Raw genomic sequence first — 23300 nt, forward strand, 5'->3', positions numbered from 1 at the left:
AGACAGCCTCCTACGCTCGCTCAGAGTGATTCCCACCGATCAGCATCCCATAATATGTTTGATTTTTACAAATTAACACTTTCTCAAGCTGCTGAGAGCACCATTTTCTAAGATGAACCCCACAATTCTCTTGACAGCTCAACGCAAATCTGCTACGCATCTCAATGTGTCAGGGACAATTTCCTAGACAACTTCAGCCAGGGGCGGGAGGTGGAAATACATCTCCTGCCCGAAAAGTCCCCAGCTGACGTCACAGAGCTGCTGAGGATTTCAACTGGAAAAGATCTGAGAGAACTCCAATTAACTCACTGAGCTGAGCATAAGATCCGGGTTTCCTGAGGACTTGGGTCCAGAGAATTTAGGAATTTCAGATTTTTAGTCATAAGCCAAAACCTTGGACCGTTAGGTGGTGTTTGTGAATGTGTACGTGCAAGGTGGAAGAAATAAGCAGGAAGACGGACTCCTGAGTGTGTCCTCTGTAACCCTGACCTCCTAGGAGACACAGCCGCAGAGGGACACGCACATCAGCTTCTCACTGTACTGACATCGCACCCACTCCTCCAAGGACCTGCAACGGTGAGTGACACAGCGAAGCCAAGAGGGGTCGCACATCACGATCACAGCTTCTAAACAAAACAGGGTTCAGAGAGGGAAGGGGAGGAAGAGCCCCGAGATGTAAGAACAGCAACCTCCCAGGTGTGCCCAGGCCTGAGCTGCCACTGCTGCCAACTAAGACGTCACCTCCAGAAATACATGCCCCTCTTACCTACCAGGCTGCCAACTGACTCTTGCAACTGGATTATCATTCAGCTGGAAGGAGAGACACAAGGACAACCAGTCAGTATCTAGAGAAAGAATCACTGTCCCTCCGGACGTCTGCAGGAAGTAGGGCACACTCATGTGAGACATGCCAGCTACAGCAAAGAGCTCAGACACACTCACTCACTGTAGTAAGACTTCTTTCTTAGCAACAGAACCCCAACTTGATCAGGGCCAGCAATGGTACAAAACCACACTTCCCAGCCTCCCTTGAAGCTAGCTGTGACCATCTTTTCTAAGTGCTGGCTAATGAGATATAAGCAGAGGTGTGTGAGCCTTCCAGAAAGACTCCCTTAAGGGAGTTGTCTTACATGCGAGAGCAACTTTTTGTCTTTCTCTTCATTTCTTCTGTTTTGTGTTTTTCTTGGAAACAGAAATATGATGGCTGGAGCTCCAGCAGCCATGTCTGACCACCAGGTAACCTAAAGGATGGAAATCATGTGCCAGGGCAGTGGAGTTAGGTCAGTTAAACTCTCACCTGTCAACCCATGGAGTGGACCACATGCTGCAGCTAATAGGGCCAGAACTTCTATCTTTTTAGACAGAAGGAGGCAACGTCCTGATGACCATGGAAATGGCTACTGGCTGAGCCTCCCACCTCTAGGCCTCTTTACATAATGGAGAAAATCTTCTTTCATGTTTAAGCCATATTTTGCAATTCCCAGCAGTTTTAAAACCAACCCTAACGGATACACTAACCTTTATTTACTAAGGGAAGCTCTGAAGGAGACAGAACTGTGCACAGTCTTGCATGGAGAACAGGACAGACTCCAACGGGGCCGCTTACACAGAACGGCTTTGGCTGGACTTTCCTAAGTGGTAAGCCCTGCTACTAAAAAAGAGCAGAGCTTTGCTCGGAGTTAAGAGGAAGGAAGGTTCATCCCCAAGCAACTAAATATTCCACGTTACCCATAACTGAACTCTCAGGATAAACCAACCCAGGGAGGTGGCATGATTTGACCTCTTGGGTGATATTCACGTACAGATTTTCATCACCAATTAAAATTATGCAAACCCCATGACCCTCAACTTCTAACACTTTTAGGCCAGCTCATCTACTACCACCTCCTGCAGAAAAGCCCCGCCAACGCAGAGCCAGCAAACCTCTAACCCTTCTGTCCATTAACTCACCAACTAGCACAAACCCTTACTCGGGTTAGGTGCTCAGTCCACGTGGTGTTATGTTCCCCCAAATGCAAACGCTTAACAGTCAGAGACAACAAGGGCTAGAGGCAGTTATAGAAGAAGGAAAGTGTCCTCCCTGCAAAGGTGCCTCCCCTGCTGGCCCAACCTCACCCTCTTCTCCTGTTAAAGCTGGAGCAGATGCACTCCTCTGCCCCAAAGCCAACGTCAAGTTAAACTGTCCATCCGTGGAGAGGACCATACCACCAACATGCTGCGACCAGCAGGGCCAGAAGGGACCATGAGAAGGGGGCTTAGGTGGTGGCAGTCCTGGCCTTAGGGCCCATTTTGTACCATGTGTGATATACAATGACTGCCTACCCTTTGGAGAAGGGAGGAGAGGGCCGGATGGTTTTTGCAAGTCAAGTATTAGGTAGGTTAAGGAAATAAATTCCTCCCGGTAGGGACAGAATCCTTCTAGAACAGAAAAACAAACATAAATCAATAAAGGGAGGAAAAACCCTGGAAAAAGTATAGAAAAAAAGAAAACTAACTTCATGTAAGACAGACCTTATAAGGAAAGTTTACAGGAAATGGACTCATTTGACATGAAAATGAAAAAACTCAGGACACCTTCCCTGCCTTCAAGATCCACTAGTATTCTGGTGTCTAGAAGCATATTTGTATGCAAAAGAACATTTACTAATTGTTGACTGATTAGCAAAAGGCAGCTGGCAATCCTCTCTGAGCCTCACAGGAAAAGATGAAAAGCAGATGTGCACAAACAGCAGCAGACCGGCTCTAGGTAAGTGGTCCTCATGTCCAGGGTGGAGATGGTCCAGGCAGCTCGCGGCACCCCCGCCCTACCCTGTGCAGCATGGTCAGTTCCATCCTTACTCCTACAGAGGCTTATCGGCCCTCCTTCCCTGCCTTTCCACTACGCTATCTGTCGTTACTTCATCATTTGCTTCTCACTAGGCAGTGAGCCCACTGTGCGGGGCGGGGGGATGCATGTCTTATTCAGTGTGTGTGTGTCTGCACACTGTAGGCCCCAGAGCCTGGTTCCTAGAACATAATGGATGCAGAATAAATGGATGAGAATGAAGCCAACAAGTATATGCTGTTCACTCCCCACGTGCCTAGCACTGGGGATCAGAGTGAATAAGACAAACATTCCTGTTCTCAAGGAGCTTTCACTCTAGTGGGGGAGACAGCATGCAAGCAAACACCCACATATTAGAGGGAAACACGCGCTGTGGAGGAAAAACGCAGTGTGGGAGAAGAACGGGAGGTGCTGGCTGGGGAGGGTGGCTGCTGTCACCCAGACTGGTCTGGGATCACCTGCAAGGGAAGAGCACGCAAGACTGGAGGTGGGATAGTGCCGCCAGGGGACAACAGACTGTGTGGGACCTTGCGGGCCACTGTGAGGACCACTGGCTGCTGACAATACATCTAGTGGTGCAAGGGTGGAAGCAGGGAAACCGGTTTGGTGGTTACTGCAAAAATCCAGGGGATGGATGACTGTGACTTGGCTAAAGCGGTACCACTGTAGGTTGTGGTCAGATTCCGGATCAAAATACAAAAGTGGAGTTCACAGAATTTGCTAATGGATAAAATATGAGGTATGAGAATAAGAGAGCCCAAGGAGCTGAAAAGATAAATAAAGAACAAATACATAAACCTCCTTCCTGCTGGGTCCCACTGGTGGCCCACGCACAGACGAAGTAACCCCTTGGCCATCTCGCTGTGCAGGAGCGTCACACCTGGCAAAGCTGGTCCCCTGGCAGAGGCCCTCCCCCACGCTCGAGAGCTGACCCTGGATCCAGCCTCTCACCCCACCCCCACTTTGCTTCCTATACTCTTGGCCCCGTGACCCTTCGCTAAGTAGATGGGCACATGGTCTCACACCCACAGAATCTGCTCCTTTATCAACCACGAACAGGTCCAGAACAGCTCAGTGGAGCTCCTGATAAAGAGAAGGTCTACATCCTTAGCACGTTCCGCAACTGCTAGAGTCTCTTCCCCACACTTTGTGCCACTTAAGGAGGCAGTATCACCTCCAACACAGAGGAGGCGGCCCAGACTTGGGGGTGGAGGTGGGAGAATGGAGACAAGAAGGGGAAAACAAGAGAGCAGCCGCTGGAGGGTCTGCACCCCAAATCCCCCCTCAGGCTGTGCCTGTCCTCGGCCATTCAAGAGCATCTCCTGTTCAAGGGAAGGCCTCCATCCCCACCCACACGTGCCATCACCACCATCACCAAATCACCCATCTAGACCTACTCCTCTCCTCTTCCACCCCACTTTCCAAAGAGCAAAAGGGTACTTGGCATTTCCATGAGATTCACCTTTAAAAATATACTGTTTGGGGTTTCTTTTCCTAGCCAAATCCATACAACCTTGTCCTGAACATTCAGCCTGAGACAGACAATAAGACATACAGAAAAAAGAATTCAAAATGGGGCAACGGTAGGGAAGTGCTTCTTACTGATTATTTTCTAGGCCAATGACTGTAAGATCATGGTAAGCGTGTCAATCAAGTGTTTGCTGACTGCTCACAAAGTGGCCAACATACAATGACCCCTGGAAGAGACATGCAGACAAGACAGCATTCCCACCCTCAAGAAGCGTACAATCCAATTAAGGAAGAAAGTACCGCAGGCACGAGAGCAAACAAGCAAATGCTTCCTATACTGCGTGGCCAGGCTATCGGAGTAAGGATGGTTAGGATTCGGGGGAGCAGAGAAGAGACAGAGGAGGCACACACAAGGCCAGAGGCAGCACTCAGCAGAGCGCACGCAGGGGACTGGGAGCGTGGTGACAACTGCCTGTGGGCTTTCAGAGCCAGGTATAACAGCTGATGGGGGCCTTGCAGGCAGCAGCCCAAGCTTCGCAGCAGGATGGCTTGGCCACAGCCAGGAGGGTGGTACCAAGGAGAATGGAACTGCAGCCAGGCAATGTCCAGGAGGCCTGGACAGTCACTTGGGCATAAAATGAAGGGGGAAGAGACTAGAACTATAGCAATGGGAACCGTAATCTAAAAAGGGAAAGTCCTTACAATACTGAGCACCAATTATGGCAGGTGTAGTTTTAGACATAGAAGATAAGCGATTTCCAAAGATATTTTGAAGAAAGAAATAACAAAGCAGATTAGCTATAGAGGGTATACAAACCAACTGCTGACTTTATTTATTACCTGCATTCTGTTCAAGGGTGGAAAGGCTAATAAATACTTTATATCCCAATCAGTGGCTTAACTTTATCTACAACTTTCCTAGACACAGAATGCTTAAAGGAAGACTCTGTCAGGGACACACACACGTGAGATGAAATGACAGCCATCTTTAGTCCTTCACGGAATTATTTTGCTTCCCTGTGTTTTACATAAATATGGATGAAAAGATCTGAAAATTCCTAACTATCTCCCAAGCAGTAAAGCAAGACCGTTGTTAACACGCAACGGGCCTACATCGCCATTCCTTACCCTGCCACGGCCAAGCACACCTTCCTTCTGCGGGAGCCTAAGGAGGTGATGACAACGGGCAGGGGCTCGAAGTACCTCTGACCCCCCGGGCACTGAGGAACGCTTTTCACTCATCTGAGCCCTCTCTCACCCTCTTAAGTGCCCGATAAGCCCCAGGGGTCACGACAAACCTGGCACACAGGCTCTGCTGAAGACACGGCCACATGCACTGGGAGCCATGAAAGCTTCTTCTGCCATCTCCCACCCTAACCCACACTCCAAAATGCCACAGACTGAGCATCAGCCTCCCAGGGAAGATGCTCCTGGCTTCAGACAACTGAGCAGCCAGCTGAGGGTCAGGTACCTAGGGCTGTATTTAAGGATGTGGCCCCTCTCCGCTGCATTTAGAACAAAGGGCAATTCTGAGCCCCTCAGACTCTTCAGTGCAATGGCAATGACGACCAAGGTGCTCACAGAGACACCCTTCTATGCGTCCCCAAGGCAAAGGCAGGTTGGTTTCCTAAGCCCAAGCCACAGGACACTGTAAGTGGAGTATATTCAAAGCAGTACACTAGTGAGCTGGAATCCCGTGTCCTCACAAGGATGAAGGAGGAGCCAGCCATTACCCAAAACCCGCCTCTCCTCCTCAGCCCCAGTGCGAGAACCAAGGAGGGCAAAGCTGGAGCAAGCCCCGTCTGCTGTATCACTCTGCCTGCTCCGACCGGCTGTCCTCCTGCACATCCTTCTGATGCACTTTGACCTTGCACGGTGAGGCCAAATGTGCAGAAGCCCAGTCTCCTGGCGAGTCACAGAGGAGCTGCTAATGGAGGCTACTGCTCCAGGGAAGACACCACTGCCCTCCAGCGAGGCTGCTTCTGTTTGAGCATCTGCCCACGGGGCTAAGGCGCGCATCTGGGTTTTGTCCACCAGCTCTGCACGTGGCACATGTCCATACTTATTACCAACCGTAACGGGGGGCAGGGGAGTCAAAGGGATTAGCTCCACAAGACTTTGACCCTGCCTGAGATGAAAGTCTTAAAACCAGACTCACACCTCTGCCAGCTGTCACCCACCTCAACACTGTCACAGCCTACACCAGAATCCTACAGACACCCAGGTTGTGTGGCCAGGGAATTGGATCCACAAATCAACTGTCCCTTTAAAGATCCGCAGCAACTTAAAAGCAGCTGGTTTCTGGTATGAACCAGTCCTCAGAAAGCAACTCTCACTTCATCTACAAAGGACAAGGTCTAACAATTTGAGTTTTGTTTAAAAAAAATAAAATAAAAGGAAAGAATTGCTCCACACAGATAAATTCAAGACTCAAGACACAACTGCTGGTTCAAGAACAGGGCTTGAGGGCTTTTCAAAGCAGCCAGAAGGCTGCTGAGTGTGACTGTCCTGCTATAAAGCTAAACATGGCTGGTTGAGGTCTGGGTCGAGGGGAAGGGAAACAGTCCTGAACAGAAAGGTCCCGCCTGAAGGGGCACAAAGCAGGCGCAGAGCTCACTGTGGGGCCTCTGCACTGCCCACACCCAGGGCAGATCCAGCAGAGCTGACCTTGCCCGTACAGGCAGGTGTCTCCTGCCCTGCCCTGCAGTAGCAAGTCCTCGGACAGAGGCAACTGTGCGGCCAGAGGAAATCCAGACTTCTCCTCTCTCCTTTCCCTCCCTCCCTCTTTGTTTAAAAGAGAAGGGGAGGGACTTCCCTTCCCTAGTGGTCCAGTGGGTAAGACTCCCAATGCAGGGGGCCTGGGTTCCACCCCTGGACCGGCAACTGGATCCCAAATGCCGCAACCAAGACTCTGCATGCGGCAGCTAAGAATCCCACATGCTGCAACGAAGATCCCGTGTACCGCAAATAAGACCCAGAGGAGCCTAAATAAATAAATAAATATTCAAAAAAAAAAAAAAAAAAGAGAAGGGGAGTATTTCTGTGCCTAAGAAGTGTTGCAACCGCAAGAGTCCTATATCAAAAAACAATGACTGAGGACTTCCCTGGTGTCCTCAGAATCTGCCCTGCCAATGCAAGGGACACAGGTTCGAGCCCTGGTCCGGAAGGATCCCACATGCCGCAGAGCAACTAAGCCTGTGTGCCGCAACTACTGAGCCTGTGCTCTAGAGCCCGTGAGCCAGAACTACTGAGCTCACGAGCCACAACTACTGAAGACCACGCACCTAGAGCCCACGCTCCTCAACAAGAGAGGCTACCGCAATGAGAAGCCCACACATCACAACAAAGAGCAGCCCCTGCTCGCCGCAACTAGCGAAAGCCCACACACAGCAACGAAGACCCAACGCAGTCAAAAATAAAAGATATAAATAAATAAATTTATTTAAAGAAAAAACAAAAAACAATGACTGAGACGCTGCTTTGGGAAAGATCTCCAGTATTCTCCTTACTTGCTGCAAATAATAAATCCTTCCCTCTCCCCCCACAAAAAAAAGAAAAGAAAAGAAAACAATGGCTGACTTTTTAAAGCATTTCAGTAATAGCTGGGATCTCTAAAAGATCCTGAAATTGGCACAAGATGGTTATAATTTCAGTGCTTAAGAGAAGCTCTGAAGTCACATCATTTCCACATAGCGATCAGAGGTAGTTTCTTACCATATAGTTGGGAGGCTTTATTTTTTGGTCTCCTGCCTCAAAGAAAGTCCCTACTCCAAACCAAGTACTGTGACGGTAGTAATAATGATACTATCAAAAATATCAGCTGCAATGTATTAATCACATTACCACATGCCAGGCATGTTTAAGAGCCAGCGACCTATCTTTCCTCATTTAATTCTCCTTGTGAGGTAGGTACAATTTTTAGGCTGATTTTATAGATAAGAAAAAGGAGACAGAAAAGTTAAGTAACTTGCCCAAAGTCACACAGTGAATGATATAGCTGGCACTTAACCCCAGGAAGTCTGGAACCATTAGATTAAACAGCCTCTGTACTTACATCTGCTAGATCTTCATCCTGAAACAACCCTGTGAGTCATCATAGGGTTACCTGCAAATTACAGATGGGGGAAAAAAAGAATGAAGAAAGGTCAGATAATTCGTCCAGCTAGTAAGCTATAGGGACAGACAGGGTCAGGAATCGGATCCAGGTCTCTGACCTCCAAGTTCTACACTCTTCACTTCTCCATACTCCAGGGCGGCTTGATCAGCCAACAAGGGACCTCTGTACAGATGGCTGTTCCCAGGACCAGAAGAGGTGACACTAGGTCCCAAGGGCATACAGGCAGGGAAGAATTAAGAACCATCATGCCATGAGGAATCTGCCATCTGCTGCCCACTTCGTGGCTCTTAAACAGGATTTACCCTGTCATGTCCTGCTCAAAAACCTACAGACTTATTATCCCTCATAGTGTCTCCTGTGTGATTTCAAGTCCCTCTGGCTTGAGTTACCCGATCTCATCTCCCACTTTCCCCAAGAAACCCAGCCCTCCCTCCAGTTTGGCAACCCCACCCCACCCCACCCCAGGGCACATCCCTCTCACTCGGACATGGCTCACGTGGTTCCCAGCACCTGAATCCGCTCGTGCTCATCTCCCTGCCATGTTTCAGAGCCCCTCGCCTCCGCCAGCCCTTCCTGAGTGCCTCCGCCTCTGGGCGCCTTCGCAGTTCCAAACAATTTCATACTTACTCACATCCAAGCAGTATTGTTTGCCATTGTTTCTGTTTCCCAACGGAAAATTCCTTAGGGGAACAACCATGCAGGATCTCAGGAGGCACAGACACCAGAAGGCTTCCGAGCACAGGCTTAGGAGTCAGACAGAGATTGGATCCTGACTGCCACACGCTCAGCCGTCCAATTCCTAGTTGGCACACCTGTAAAATGGAGGTGAAAATAGTACCTACCTCACAGGGTATTTCTAAGAAGTAAATGAGAGAATGCATCTCTATAACGTTTTCCACAATGCCTGGCAAAAATGCTCAATAAATAATTAATTCAACGATAACATACCGGGCCACAGCCCTGCCTAATGTCTGCTGACTGTGCAGCTGGAGCACAACAAACAGCTGCAATTAAGTGATGGAAGACTACTGAAGGTTGAGGACTACTTGTAAAAACTAGACAAACGAAGAAAAGCAAGAGGGAGCTCAAGAAAGTAAAATAATAGAGTGGAACGGGGAAAACAGCATCTAAGGACTAAACCAAATCTGAAAACACTTCCTGGGCACTGACTATGTGCAAGCACACCAAGGGGCACAGAGGGCGTGTAAGACAAAGTTCCCACACTCACGGGGCTTAGGATCCAGCTAAGCACTTAAGACAACACACAAAATAACTAAAACCACAAAAAAGTACATAACCGCGAAATGAATGGTGCAGCCGGGGTCCCAGCTTTTTTCAGTTACGGCTCCTTTTTACCATCAACCATTTCTTTTTTGATCATTATGTGATATATGGCATTCCTTATAATACCTTACTGATTGAAAAAAATGCCTAACAATAAAAAAAACTACCATGAGTTCAACATTTTCCAATGAATTTGTATTTTGTTAATCACAACAGCATCGACGTGCACTGCAGAAAAAGCAGAACATATATATTCGCGATGTCATTAACTCAAGCTATGACGTTTGATGAATCTACTCAATAGATCCACAAGACTGGCCGATGGGCAGTACACACACACACACACACACACACACACACACACACAGACTCTGCCCAAAGCATGGGGAATCACTGGCAGAGAATCCTACTGACAATAGTAGTTCAGAAGCGAGTAGAGACTAGATGACAAAGTTCTAACAGATTCAACTCAATAAACACTTAGCTAACTTAATTACAACAAACAGTTAACTATTATAATGAAAGAGATCTTGGAGGACGGGTGGGATGAAGCTGGGCGGAGGGAAGGGGGAACGTGACCGGCGTGCGCGTGCTCAAACCCGAGCCTGGAGCCTCCTCTGCAGGCACGCTGGGGGGAGGAGGGGACCACGACCTGGGCACAAACTCAACCCACCGTCCGGAAGGGACACAGCTGCTCAAAAGACAAGTACTGCAGATGCCAGGAGCTCCTGTGTGAAGAGCACGGGCTCCAGAGTCCACAGATCTGGACTTGAATCTGAGACCCACCCACCACTGGGCCTCAGTCAGTGAAGGCAGGCTTCTGAAGCCCCATCTCCCTGCTGTAAAACAGAGACCAATACTATTTGCCTCATAGGGAGATAAGGATTTTGAGGTGAGGCTAAAATAAGTAACCATGGTGAAGTGAGCCCGCGGTGTCCCAGAGAGCAGATAATGCCGCGGTGCCCACGACCATACCACAGGGAATGCCAAGGTAAGACTGAGTGCAGCGCTCCTCAAACAGATTTGACCACAAAGCAGTTTTAGGTTAAAATTTACAGAAGGAATCAGTAAAGGAGCGCAAGAGGTATGAGGCACACTTAGATTAGCATGGGACGACAAATAAGAAAACACCTAAGGATCCAAACTATGAATTCAACATTTTAGATACATCTTTAAATTATTTTATTAATTTATTATGTATTTTATTAATCACAAATCAAATCAAAAGGGCTCATGGGTAAATGAACTGTTGCAAAAATGACTAGTTTTTAAAAGGTTTATAAATAAAATCCTCCCCCCTACCAAAAAATTGAGTAAAATTCAATCATCTTATTAAGAACATCTTTTGCTTTTCTCCAGACCCCTTTTAACAGTCCGTGGAACACAGTTCAGGAAGCACTACCTCAGAGTGGGGTGCGGTGCTGAAATAGAGGACAAGATACACAGGAACAAGGAAGACACAACAAATAAAATATTATTCTACACTTCTGTGAACAATGATAAATTGTATGGCTTAGACAGCAGGACTTGGTACCTCTTCTCACCACCCCCAATTTAAGGACCATGAAAACACCTGTTGTATGCCAGGAATGCTACAGGCATTAGGGGATAGGACTTCTCGGGATAGAGGAGGGGAGGAAAAGGCAGTGAAGGGAAAATTATCAAATTCTGCTTCTGAATTTGGCCTTTTTTTAAATTTGGATATTTTTTTAATGTATGTATGTTATTACTATAGAAATCAGATGCTTTTTCAGAAGCGAAAACTAAAGCTTGAAAACAAGGAAGACAACGTGCCACTGTAGTGAATGGACACAGTTCTGATTGCAGAGGGTCTTTATCTGTCCCCCAACGGAAGCTCCGACCAGTGTGGCCTGGGGTAGAGAATGGAGACCCCCGTGTGGGCTCCACGCCGGCAAACTGCTCCTCAAGGACTCAGAACTCCAACTCCACCCGACAATGAGCAGGAGAGCCGCCCCTCTCCTGGAAGGCAGCTGGAGATGCCATGGAACTGGGGCGCAGCCACACAGCCACTCTGCACACCAAGGCCAGTCCCTCAGAGCAGCGTTTCTGTGCAGTCCGGGCCCCTGTGCCAGGAGGGCGGGAGAGGCGGCCCAGGGACTTTCCGTCTGCGAATTCTGGAGCCCAAGCGGCCGCGGAAGGCAAACCCAGGGCAGAGAAGAGGACCAAAGGAAAGTCTGATTAATAATTACACTCTGAGTTTACACAGCACTTCTTTCTTCCCTGATGAGTTTGAAGTATTTTGGAGACATTACTTCACCAGGGCCTTCAGGTTCTTTATTTAAGACAGTCTCCAGCACACGGGAAAGCTGAATATTAAGTCCACTTTAAAAGATTAGGGAGAGCACACATACCCACACCAATCTGCCAGAGGGGAATCGGCAGAGCGATGAGACTCCAAGCTCCCGTTCGCCTCGCTGTTCTGGCCAGTAGCATAAGGTTGCTTCTCAAAAATGATTCTGAGAGTTTAGGAAAAACTGAGTGTCCCACAGGTCCCAAAATAAGCGTCCAGAATTACACAGAACAGAATAATAGTCCTGCCTCACCCACAGCACAGATCAAGGGCCCAAGGTGCCTTAAATCATTTCTAAGACAAGCCAAAAAAGGAATAAAGGAGACAGGGAAATGGAAGGATGAAAGAGGAAAGGAAAAAAGCTCATGTGTTGTGCTGAGATCAAAGTAGTTTCCATTTGTATCTCAAGAGAGGGGCACTGGCCGGTTCCATAGGCCTGTCTACTGCAAGCCAACCAGAGCACTATAATCTATAGGATAAATCGCTAGTTATTTTACATTTCTTTCTTGTCTCTCAAAAAAAATACATCTGTTTCTATAAGAATACTCAGTCATTTAGCATTTATTGTGAGTCTACCAAACACCAGGCATCATGCTGGGTCTGAGTACAGAAGTGAACAAAATGTCTCCTATACTGGATGGAAATGCAGTGGTGGACACAACCACCAGGACAAAAATGTCAACACACAAACAGAAAAACAAGTTCATACTTACATACCGTGAAGAGGTCTGAGGGGGAGAGAAGAGCAGAAGGTAAGAGGAAATAACACAAGGGACCCTTGGCTGGGGTGGTCAGGAAGGCGGCAGGAGCGAAGTGCTGTCTCGCCTGAGGTGGAGGGTGGAGCTGAGGGAAGGCGGGAGCTTCCTGCAGGGGCAGGAGGAGGCACAGGTGCACGGCCATCAGGTGAGAACAGACGTGGGCCTTCCAGGAACTCTGGGTTTAAAGGTCACTGGGAGAGGAAGAAGAGGACAGCAGGGCAGGCAAGGCCACATCATGGAAAGCCAGGCTTGGCATCTTAAGGAAAGTGGATTTAAGGACCTTGCTTCTTCCTGTGTCCCTCATAGCTCTCGGCCCAATGCCTTCCTCATGGCAGACACCAAGAGAACACATGCTTCATTCAAATATAAACCACTGACCAATTTACAAGCAATGCAATGACTTAAAACCTTGGCCCTCAAGAATCTTACAGAAAAAAACAAAAAAAAAACAGACCATCCCTCCACCCCAAATGACAAATGTTCTTGAGCCAACAAGAAAAATATCCTGAGACAGTATCTAATTAAATGCCAAATGAAATGTTCAAGTCGTATGTCGTTCCCTGGAAGGGGGTAATTTTAGGCCATAGTAGTGATGACAGGTTTCCCAGAGAGGGTAGGACTTCAAGTGGAAACTGAAGTTCGGGAGAATTTAGCTCAGCCACCTGGGAGGATGCTCCAGGCGCACAGAACAGGGTAAGCTCAAGTGCACAAGGAGAAACGAGCAAGGCCTGTTTGAGAGAAATACACACAAAGGGACAGCTGGGCCCATCCTGGACACCCGCACAGCAGTCCAGCCCAGAAGCCTCTCCAGGCCGGTTGGCCCAGCCTCAGGGCCTTGCAGGGGACAACAGGAAGGCACCCACCGGTCAGGCCCTGGCCGGTCTCCTGCCTGGCACACTCTGGGTGAGCGGCCTGGAAAGGAGTGTGAGTGAGACTGTCTGCCCCAGGAGGAGACAGACAGGCAGAGGGCTACAGATCTCACTCACTGGGATAAAAAATTAAATGCCAAGAAGGAGGGTGAGAAGAGGAAAAATCCAAGTTGTTGTAGAATTACGCAACTGAAATTCCACGCATAAGCCAGGAAATGCAAAGGTCACAGTTCCCACAGCAACTGTAACCTGAGCCGCCGGCTGTGTAGCCTTTGGCTCCGCCGGGCCCAAGGGGAAGCACCCTACTGTGCTCGGTGCTCAGCCTCCAGACCGCACCGCCAGCCAGTACCTGCCGCTCAGGGCCCCAGGTCCAGCCCCTGAAGCGCCAGGCAGTCCTGGGCCGTGCTGCTCCGAGCTCACCTGCGTGGCCACACCAGGCTGCAGTTCCGGATTCTTTTAGGCAGAGCTCCACCCTGACCCCGTGCCCACTAACTTGGGTCTTTAATCTTAACTCTTCTTCAGGTTGAGTGACCTTGAGGGGGAGGGGAAGGTGCACAGGGGAGGGGCTGCTGCCCCCCCCCCACCCCGCTTCTCTACATCTGTGGCATCCCACACATGTAAAGCCTCACCGACAGGGAAAAACGGCGGGGCTGGGCGGCAAGGGAATGTTGGGCTTTACAGGACACCATCAAAAAAAGGGAAAAGACAACCCACAGGGACCTCCCTGGTGGTCCAGTGGTAGAGAATCCACCTTGCGACGCAGGGGACAGGGGTTTGATCCCTGGTCGGGGAGCTAGGATCCCACATGCTGCGCGGCGGCTGGGCCCGCACCTCAACTGGTGTGCTCACGGGCCGCAAACTGCAGAGCCCACACACCCTGGAGCCCGCGCACCATGACTAGAGAGAGAAACCCCGCATGCCACGACTAGAGAGAAGACCGTGCCCCAACAAAGGATCCCCGGGTGCCTCAACGAAGGTCCCGCATGCCGCCACTAAGACCCTACGCAGCTAAAAAAAAAGAGATAACCCATAGAATGGGAGAAGATTTCTGCAAATTATTCACCTGATAAGGGCCTTGTCTCTAGAAAATATGTAACTGAGCACATGTTCCTTCCCCAGAGGGGCGGGGACACAGGCAGGTCACCCAAGGCCCTGCACCCATCCTGAAGCTGCCTGTATTATGATAGTGGAGGATGGGGCCTGAGCCCCCTTCCACCCTCACCCTGCAGGCTGGGGTCGCAGTTAAGGCTGTGGGTACCTGCCTGTGGGTGGAAGGAAGACCAATAGGCACCTGGTGATCATGGGCCTTTTTAAAAGATGAGGCCCCTGAGGTTCTCCTCCTCCTCACTGTTCCATCATCACAACAGAAAAGACTCGCTCCCAAAAAAGTTTATGTTCTGGAAATCTTACCTCCCTTCAGGCAACATCTTATGCGAGTAGCTGATATTATGGGCTCTGGGCAAAGGATGACTTTCCTGTTACTTTGGCTGCCAAACTGGCCATAGACAAGGAAAGCATGAGGTCGTCAAGTGGAGGCAGCTGTCTGACCTGAGCACGGCCCTCCATGATGTGATAAAACTGCCCTCCATGACGTCACGAGAAGTAAACGGACTAAGGCATGTAAGAGCCACACCGCAGGCCTAACACGCAGGAGCCCAACAAGCGGAGTCACTAGATCGCTGCTATCTCTTCTCACACCCAACCTGACGACCCATTTCACTTATAAGAGCTGGGTGCAAATTAACGACAGCAACAAGAACAGCAGCAATTATTGTAGCTGACATTTAATATGGGCTCACTCTGTGATGAAGTCTACACAAGGTTTCACTTAGTCCTCACGATAACCCTGTGATGTAGATATTATTATCCACATTCTTGGGTCAAGAAACAGGACAGTCACGTACTCAAGGTCACGCAGTTCTAAGTGGTAGAAGATGGAAGTAAACCCAGACAATCTGGCTCTGGAGCCCTCACATTTAACCACATCACAGCCGTCTTCAGGTGTCTGTCCCACCAAGAGCAAATCAGGTAAAGACGTTCCAAAAACATCCCAAGGGTGACTTCCGTGACAGAACTTCCAGTCTTGGGTTGACCTAGTGATCACAAAACCATGTGGAGGGTTCTGAGTTCTGCAAAAGAGAAAGGCCAGAAGCAATCCAAGATGCCACCATCACCCACTGTCACCCACTGATCACAGGTAGCTCTGTTCAAAGTGGGGACGCGCGACTATGCTTCATTTCGCAAGTACACTTGCTAAAAAGGCATTCTGATACCTCACGGGTAACAGTGAACAAGCCTGGGAATTTTCAAACTGTCTTACACCCTACTTGACTCCCACTCTATTTCATAAACCCCACAACTGTCCTGCATTTGCACAGACAGGACTTCTCACCTTCCCCACTGTCCTTACCCAGGTCTCCTCTCCCTCACATGTCTGTTCCTATGCTCCACACACCCTCTAGGCCCCAGCTACATGGTTTATACCCACTTGTTCAGATTACATACAAAGAAAAAAATCAACACATTCATTTACCCCAACTTAGAAATGGAAATACCCGATAAAGAAAGGGGTACAGAACAAATGAGGCACTGAAAAACCACGTTTGCAAGTAATCCCAAGTATGTCCCCCCAAGGATACCCCAGCATCCCCATGACTAGTGGGAATGCGACCTTGGACAGAGACAGCCCACCTCCTGAGCTGGCTCCCTTCTCGGGGGGACATACTACCCTACTTACTGCTATGCAGGCGGTAGGAAGGGAGCAAATGAGACAGCCAACAGAACACTATTACATAAGTCAGATGTCTTACTGCTTTTTAGACTTGTCTGAACAGCATAGGGAGAGGGTAGACTGCTGAAGTATCTTGCAGGGATCAGGGCAGGAGGTAGTTCACGTTTTTCATTGTGGTAACTTATCTCCATAACCCAGATACACTTCTAATTATTAAATTCCATGCCTATACTACAGTAAATAGAGCTGAAAATCTCACTAGATAACACAAGAGAATTAAGACTACAATGGGAAGTGACACTGCTCCATTTTCCTGACTTATGCTTAAATACAACCTCAGTATACTGTGTCCAACCTCCAGCTATTCCCAGAAGCCTGGCCCCCAATCAGCGTGTTTAACAGTCATCAGCGGGCTTCCCTGGTGGCGCAGTGGTTGAGAGTCCGCCTGCCGATGCAGGGGACACGGGTTCGTGCCCTGGTCCAGGAAGATCCCACATGCCGCAGAGCGGCTGGGCCCGTGAGCCATGGCCGCTGAGCCTGCGCGTCCGGAGCCTGTGCTCCGCAACGGGAGAGGCCACAGCAGTGAGACGCCCGCGTACCGCAAAAACAAAATAAATAAATAAAAAAGAGTCATCAGCTTATGGCTGTTTTTACCAGCAACATAGTGAGTAAAATGCTATAAAGAGCCTATATGCCTTAGTCTCTGCTTTCATAAGATTTTAAGTTTCTAAAAAGCTAAAACAAAGTCACCAACATAAGGTCTAAGTATTAAAGGTTATGAAACTGACTACAGACTATTCAACTGTAGAGACATGTTAAATATAACAGAAACACCTGAAAGCATAGAAATTTGTCATGTAAATCTGGATTTACTCAAGAACTGAGGGCAGATTTGACCTGTCAAAACTAACAACTTTTATACTTTGAAACATACAGAACACTGTCAAGAAAGTGAAAGGAGAGCCCACAGAGTGGGATAACATATTTGCAAATCATATATCGGATAAGGAACTCATTTACAGAATATATAAAGAACTCTTACAGCCTGATAATTAAAAAAGTAACCCAAATTTTTAAATGGGCAAAGGATTTTAATAGATATTTCTCCAAATAAGATATACAAATGGTCAATAAGCACACAAAAAGATGCTCAACATCATTAACCACTACGAAAATGCTAATCAAAACCACAATGAGGGGGCTTCCCTGGTGGCGCAGTGGTTGGGAGTCCGCTTGCCGACGCAGGGGATGCGGGTGCGTGTCCCGGTCCGGGAGGATCCCACATGCCGCGGAGCGGCTGGGCCCGTGAGCCATGGCCGCTGAGCCTGCGCGTCCGGAGCCTGTGCTCCGCGGCGGGAGAGGCCACAGCAGTGAGAGGCCCGCGTACGGCAAAAAAAAAAAAAAAAAAACCACAATGAGATACCCCTTCACACCCACGAGGACGGCTAGAACCAAAAGGATAATAGCAAGTGGTAGCGAGGATGTGGAGAAGCCGGGAGCCTCATACCGTGCAGGTGGGAATGTAAGATAGCGCAGCCACTTTGGAAAACAGTTCTGCAGCTCTTCAGAATGCTAAACAGAGGTATCACAAGACCCAGCAATTCCACTCCTAGGCATGCATATATACAAGAGAAATGAAAACACACGTCCACACAGAAACTTGTACACGAATGTTCATCGTGACATTATTCGAGGTAGCAAAAAGCCGAATGTCTATCAACTGGTGAATGGATAAGGAAAATGGAGTAGATCCATAAAATGGAGTATTATTTGGCCATAAAAGGGAATGAAATTCTGATACAGGCGACAACATGGATGAACTCTGAAACATTATGCTGAGTGAAAACAATCTAGTCACAGAAAACCACAGACTGCATGATTCCATTTATATGAAATGTCCAGAATAACAAATCTATAGAGACAGAAAGTAGACTCGTGGTTGCCTATGGCTAGTGGGAGAGGGACTGGACAGAAGTGGAGAGTTACTGCTATGGGTACAGAGTTTCTTTGGGGGATGATAAAAATGTTCTAAAATTAATTGTGGTGACGGTTGTACAATGCTGCGGATATACTTAAAACCAGTTAATTTTACACTTAATGAACTGTATGGTATGTGAATTATATAATAAAACTGTTTAGAGCAGTAACCATGTCTTTTTTGTCACTGTATTCTCGTAAGTAACACAGGGACTGGCACACAGTAGGTACTCAACAAATGTTGATAAAATAAAGAGAACAGAGGTGCTGAGTCTTTCCACCAAAGATTTCATTAGAGGAATTCCCCCACTGCACTCAGGGACTTCTGTGAGCCGGTCCGAGCCCAGAGGAGACAGGGAGTCCTCTCCAGCTCCTTCTCCCAGCCCAGCACGCCCCCTAAACATCAGGGTGATATAGTCTCTGTCTGCAGTCTCTTCTAAACCTGAATTCTAGGATGCTTTGCTGGTGGATATAAAAAAACAACAAGGGCCTTCCCTGGTGGCACAGTGGTTAAGAATCCACCTGCCAATGCAGGGGACATGGGTTGGAGCCCTGGTCGGGGAGCTAAGATCCCACATGCCGACGGGCAACTAAGACTGCGCACCACAACTACTGAGCCCATGCGCTCCGGAGCCCGTGCACCACAACTAGAGAGAAGCCCGCGCTGCAACAAAAAAGATCCCGCGTGATGCAACTAAGACCCAACGCAGCCATAAATAAATAAATAAATAAATATTAAAGATGTATAGCATATAATAGTAATAAAATATGTAATAGTAATAAATATATAGTAATAAGTAATAGAGTATAAAATATATAATGCTCTTTACTGTAAACGTGTCATAGATTTTTTTTGTCTAACTCATATCTATGGCCAATCCATGGACAACTGATAAATAAAGTGAATGTCAGTTTTCATTTACCTTAAGGAGTGAAACAAAATTGGACAAAAAAAGATTTATTTTGGGACTTCCCTGGCGGTCCAGTGGTTAGGGCTCCACACATCCTCTGCAGGGGCCTCGGGTTCAATCCCTGGTCGGGGAACTAGGATCCCACATGCTGCGAAGCATAGGCAAAAAAAAAAAAAAAAAAGAACATGTATATCAAACATGATATAAGCAGCTTCTTTGCTGAATTGGACCCTAGTTTTTCAAATACTAAAAGAAGTATTTCCTCAAATTTTTGTGCTGTTCACAATGTACTAGATATGGACACAAAACACTTTAAGTTTAAACTGCAAATGTTAACATTTTTTCATCACTTTCTTAGCCAATGAACAAAACAACAAATCAAGCCCTGATGTGTAGTGTTTGCTGGTTTCTGTGATGTAAATACTCCCACCATGGCCAAATTCAAGCTACGTACATCTCTGAACACAGAGCTGGGAGGAAATGTACTGTAATTCACAATTATACAGTATTTCCACCATATGGGGCAAGAGACCTGAGAGCATAGTTCATGCTAAAATAATGAGGAAGTAATGAATTTTGAGTATTTGTTACCTTTGCTTTCAATACAATTTATTTAACTATAAGTTTATAATTTTTAAAATATTTATTTGGCTGTGCTGGATCTTAGTTGCAGCATGCAGGATCCTTAGCTGCGGCATGAGGGATCTTTAGTTGCGGCATGAGGGATCTTTAGTTGTGGCATGAGGGATCTAGTCCCTTGATTAGGGATCGAACCCAAACCCCCTGCACTGGGAGCACGGAGTCTTAACCACTGGACCACCAGGGAAGTCCCTAGAATTAATTTTTAATAATAGCTGTATTTAACAACCAACTTGCAAAATTCCTGAAAATTTAACCACAAGGTATGAACAGGCTCTGGCAGGCCATGGTTCACTCCTACACTCCCAGTGTTTAGTACACAAAAGGTGCTCATGCATGTTTGTAGAAACAAAATATAACCCTATAGTTACTTCACCCCTAACACTCCAGAGGGATTCAAGACTTTCCTATAACAAGATTTTTAGAGCTGGGAATTTTTAAAGCCAGAGAGACTAGAACAATCTTCCCTGTAACACATTTCTTTTACAAAGGGCAGGGGCCGGGTCTTTTAGTACTTAGTATAAGCTCAAATCTAAGACACCTTCTTTGATATATTCTCCCTGAGGTATTTCTTCCACAAAACACTCAGGCACTGGGAAGCTAATTTTAAACCCTCGACAGTCTGATCTGGTTTAGCACCCTGGGTGGCATTATTCACAGGGCGTTCCTTAAAGCTTGCTTAAAGTTCTGGCTCCTGCACTGGAAAATACAGAGCCCCACAAGCACCCACCACTCCCGCTCCCGGCTCCTGGAGCTCAGTTTGGGTGCTCTCCCTCCCTCCCTCCCAATTCTGTCTCTGGTCTGCACTCCTCTCCTTGGTTCCCTGTGGATCCTGCCCAGCCGCCTTCCCAAGAGTGGTTTTGGTCCTTGGCTTCCCACCATCCTTTAGAACCACCTGCCTTTGTCACTAATGACTCCTAGGTCTACGTGAGACTTAACCCTAACCCTAACCCTAACCTGAATGCTCGTCTTTACTGACTAGCTTCATGACAAAGCCTGAAGTACTGCTCCTCTAAGAAGGCAGCAGAGGGACTTCTCTGGTGGTCCAGTGGTTAAGACTTCACCTTCCAATGCAGGGGGTGCGGGTTCGATCCCTGGTTGGGGAGCTAAGGCCCCACATACCTGGCGGCCATAAAACAGAAGCAATATTGTCACAAATTCAATAAAGACTTTTAAAATGGTCCACATCAAAAAAAAAAAAATCTTAAAAAGAAAAAAAAAAAAGAATGCAGCAGATACTCTATCCCCATTGGCCAGGAGTTGGTGGGCCTTTATCTTCCTTAGACTGTAATATGAATAAAAGCAGAGAGAGACGTTTCATTTTCCCAAGTATAAACTAAAGCTGAGTTTGTTTCTTCAGTTATGTGTGCTGCTCTCCTAGCCAGAAAGCAGTGCAGTTACTCCCTGCCCCTCCCTGTCCCCGATCCCAAGACTCCACTAAACATCTCCTGGGTCTGTATCCCTCCCACTTCTGGTCACAGTTTGCCCTCATCAGCCTCCAGTGGAAATTATTCCAAACTGCCCGCCCACAGGACCCCTGGACTTCAGCCCATCTTCCCCAAGTACTTTCACACCATGCCACTTCCCAGTTTTAGAACCTAAGGCTCCCTGTCAAAATCTAAGAGAATATCCCTGTTCCTAGGAAAAAAACACTCAATTATTGAGGGGTCAATGTCCCTAGTTTATTCAAAGAGAAGGAAAAAATATGAAAAAGCAAATGGGGCAAAACGAAAACAATGTGTGTTTCTGGAACAAGAGCTCCCTGTACTATTCTTGCCTCTTCTGAAATTATATCAAAATAAAGTTACAAAAAAACAAAAAAACTAAACCCTCATCTTAGTGTCAAAGTTTGATAATAAACAACTCCTTCTCATGGTCACATCTCTGACACACTGTTTTTGTCCCTCTCTCTACACCTAGACTCAGGATTTCCCCTGCTCCTCCCTGCTTCCTTCACTGACTCACTTCTTCCAGGGCTGCTGAGGAAGGAAAAGAACTAACATTTACTGACCATGTGCTACCAGCCAGGCGATATCACGCTTGGCATTTTGTGTATTTTATTTCATCAAATTCTACTGAGGACTCTACGAGGGAGGTGACAGGCGAGGCCTGGAGAGATTAAGACACTGGTCCAGGATTCCACAGCCACTAAAGGCAGAGCTGGAATGTGAATCCAGGTCGGCAAGGGAAGAATGATAAAGCAAATGGGGCAAAGTGTAAATAATTAATAAAACCTAATTAGCAAATTTAGGGAATGGTACAACGGAGCTCCCAGTACTGCTCTTACCACTTATCTGTAAGTCTGAAACTACATCCAAAGTTACCCAAAAGAGGGCTTCCCTGGTGGCACAGCAGTTAAGAATTCACCTGCCAGTGCAGGGGACACGGGTTCGACCCCTGGTCCAGGAAGATCCCACATGCTGCAGAGTAACTAAGCCTGTACATCACAACTACTGAGCCCACGTGCCACAACTACTGAAGCCCGAGCGCCTAGAGCCCGTGCTCTGCAACAAGAGAAGCTACAGTGATGAGAAGTCCACGCACCACAACGAAGACCCAATGCAGCCATAAATAAATAAATAAATAAAATTAATTTTTTTAAAAAAGTTATCCAAAAGATAAACTTTTCTTGTGCCCCGACAAACAGGTGGGCCCACAGACCCAGCTACAGCAGCCATCTCCTGCCTAAAGCACCTGAAGGCCAAGGCAGCAAAGATATGTGTGAGACAATCGGGAAAATTCACGGTGCTGACAGTCTGGGAGCCCCTAAGGAATCAGTATCTCTGGGTTTTTTCTCCAGAATCAAGTCATATTCTTGGCTCATGTAAAACAAGACCAGTTTTACCAAACCTGGGAAGGCACCAAACCTGAAACTTGGGTGTCCCCTGGTCTCTTCCCTCTCCTTATCTCCTCTATCTAATCAGTGTCTTCTTTCCAAAGCGCCCCTGGCATCAACTCCCTGCCTATCTCCATTGCAGACATCCTGTTCTAGTCTCTTGTCATTCACACCTGAATTATTACCATGACCTGTGGGCCAAATCCAACCAGCAAGTGAAGAAGGGTTTTTATATTTTTTTAATGGTTGGGGAAAAAAATCGACAGATGACTATCTCGTGACATGGAAGAATTAGATGAAACTCAGATTTGGGGGGTGGGGGATAAAAGCTTTATTGGCGCACAGCCGCGCCCATTCACTGACCAATTACCTGCTTTCCTACTACAACAGCAGTCGGGTGGTTGCATCAGAGACCATATGGCCCGTTGAAACTTAAAATACTTATTTTCTGGACCTTTACAGAGAAAATGTGCCAACTCCTCCCATAGCTGGTCTTGCCTGACTCTCATCTCTCCCCACTCCATAAGATTAACTGACACAAAATATTACTTCCGTGCTGTCGCTCTGTGTTCA

At 47.5% G+C, this 23300-nt stretch overlaps 1 protein-coding gene across 29 annotated transcripts in view; it reads right to left on the reverse strand.

Annotated features, from left to right (window-relative positions):
* The window catches only part of MICAL3 (microtubule associated monooxygenase, calponin and LIM domain containing 3), a 193529-nt gene that overhangs the window by 142677 nt on the left and 27552 nt on the right, over positions 1-23300 (reverse strand). For 24 of the 29 annotated variants that reach the window (XR_009565576.2, XM_060306674.1, XM_060306670.1 and 21 more), the window contains exons 2-3: positions 9039-9223; positions 8349-8399 (exon numbers count right to left, since the gene is read on the reverse strand). The exons of 2 other annotated variants lie outside the window; for them this stretch is intronic. The gene's annotated coding sequence lies outside the window, so the exon portion shown is untranslated. Of the gene's footprint in view, positions 1-8348; positions 8400-9038; positions 9224-12723; positions 12871-19264; positions 19401-23300 lie in introns of those variants that run through there. 3 more of the 29 variants (XM_060306673.1, XM_060306671.1, XM_060306676.1) reach the window with 3 other exon arrangements.

The sequence above is a fragment of the Globicephala melas genome, chromosome 10 (genome assembly GCF_963455315.2).
Source record: "Globicephala melas chromosome 10, mGloMel1.2, whole genome shotgun sequence".
In the NCBI taxonomy this organism is placed as follows: Eukaryota; Metazoa; Chordata; class Mammalia; order Artiodactyla; family Delphinidae; genus Globicephala; species Globicephala melas.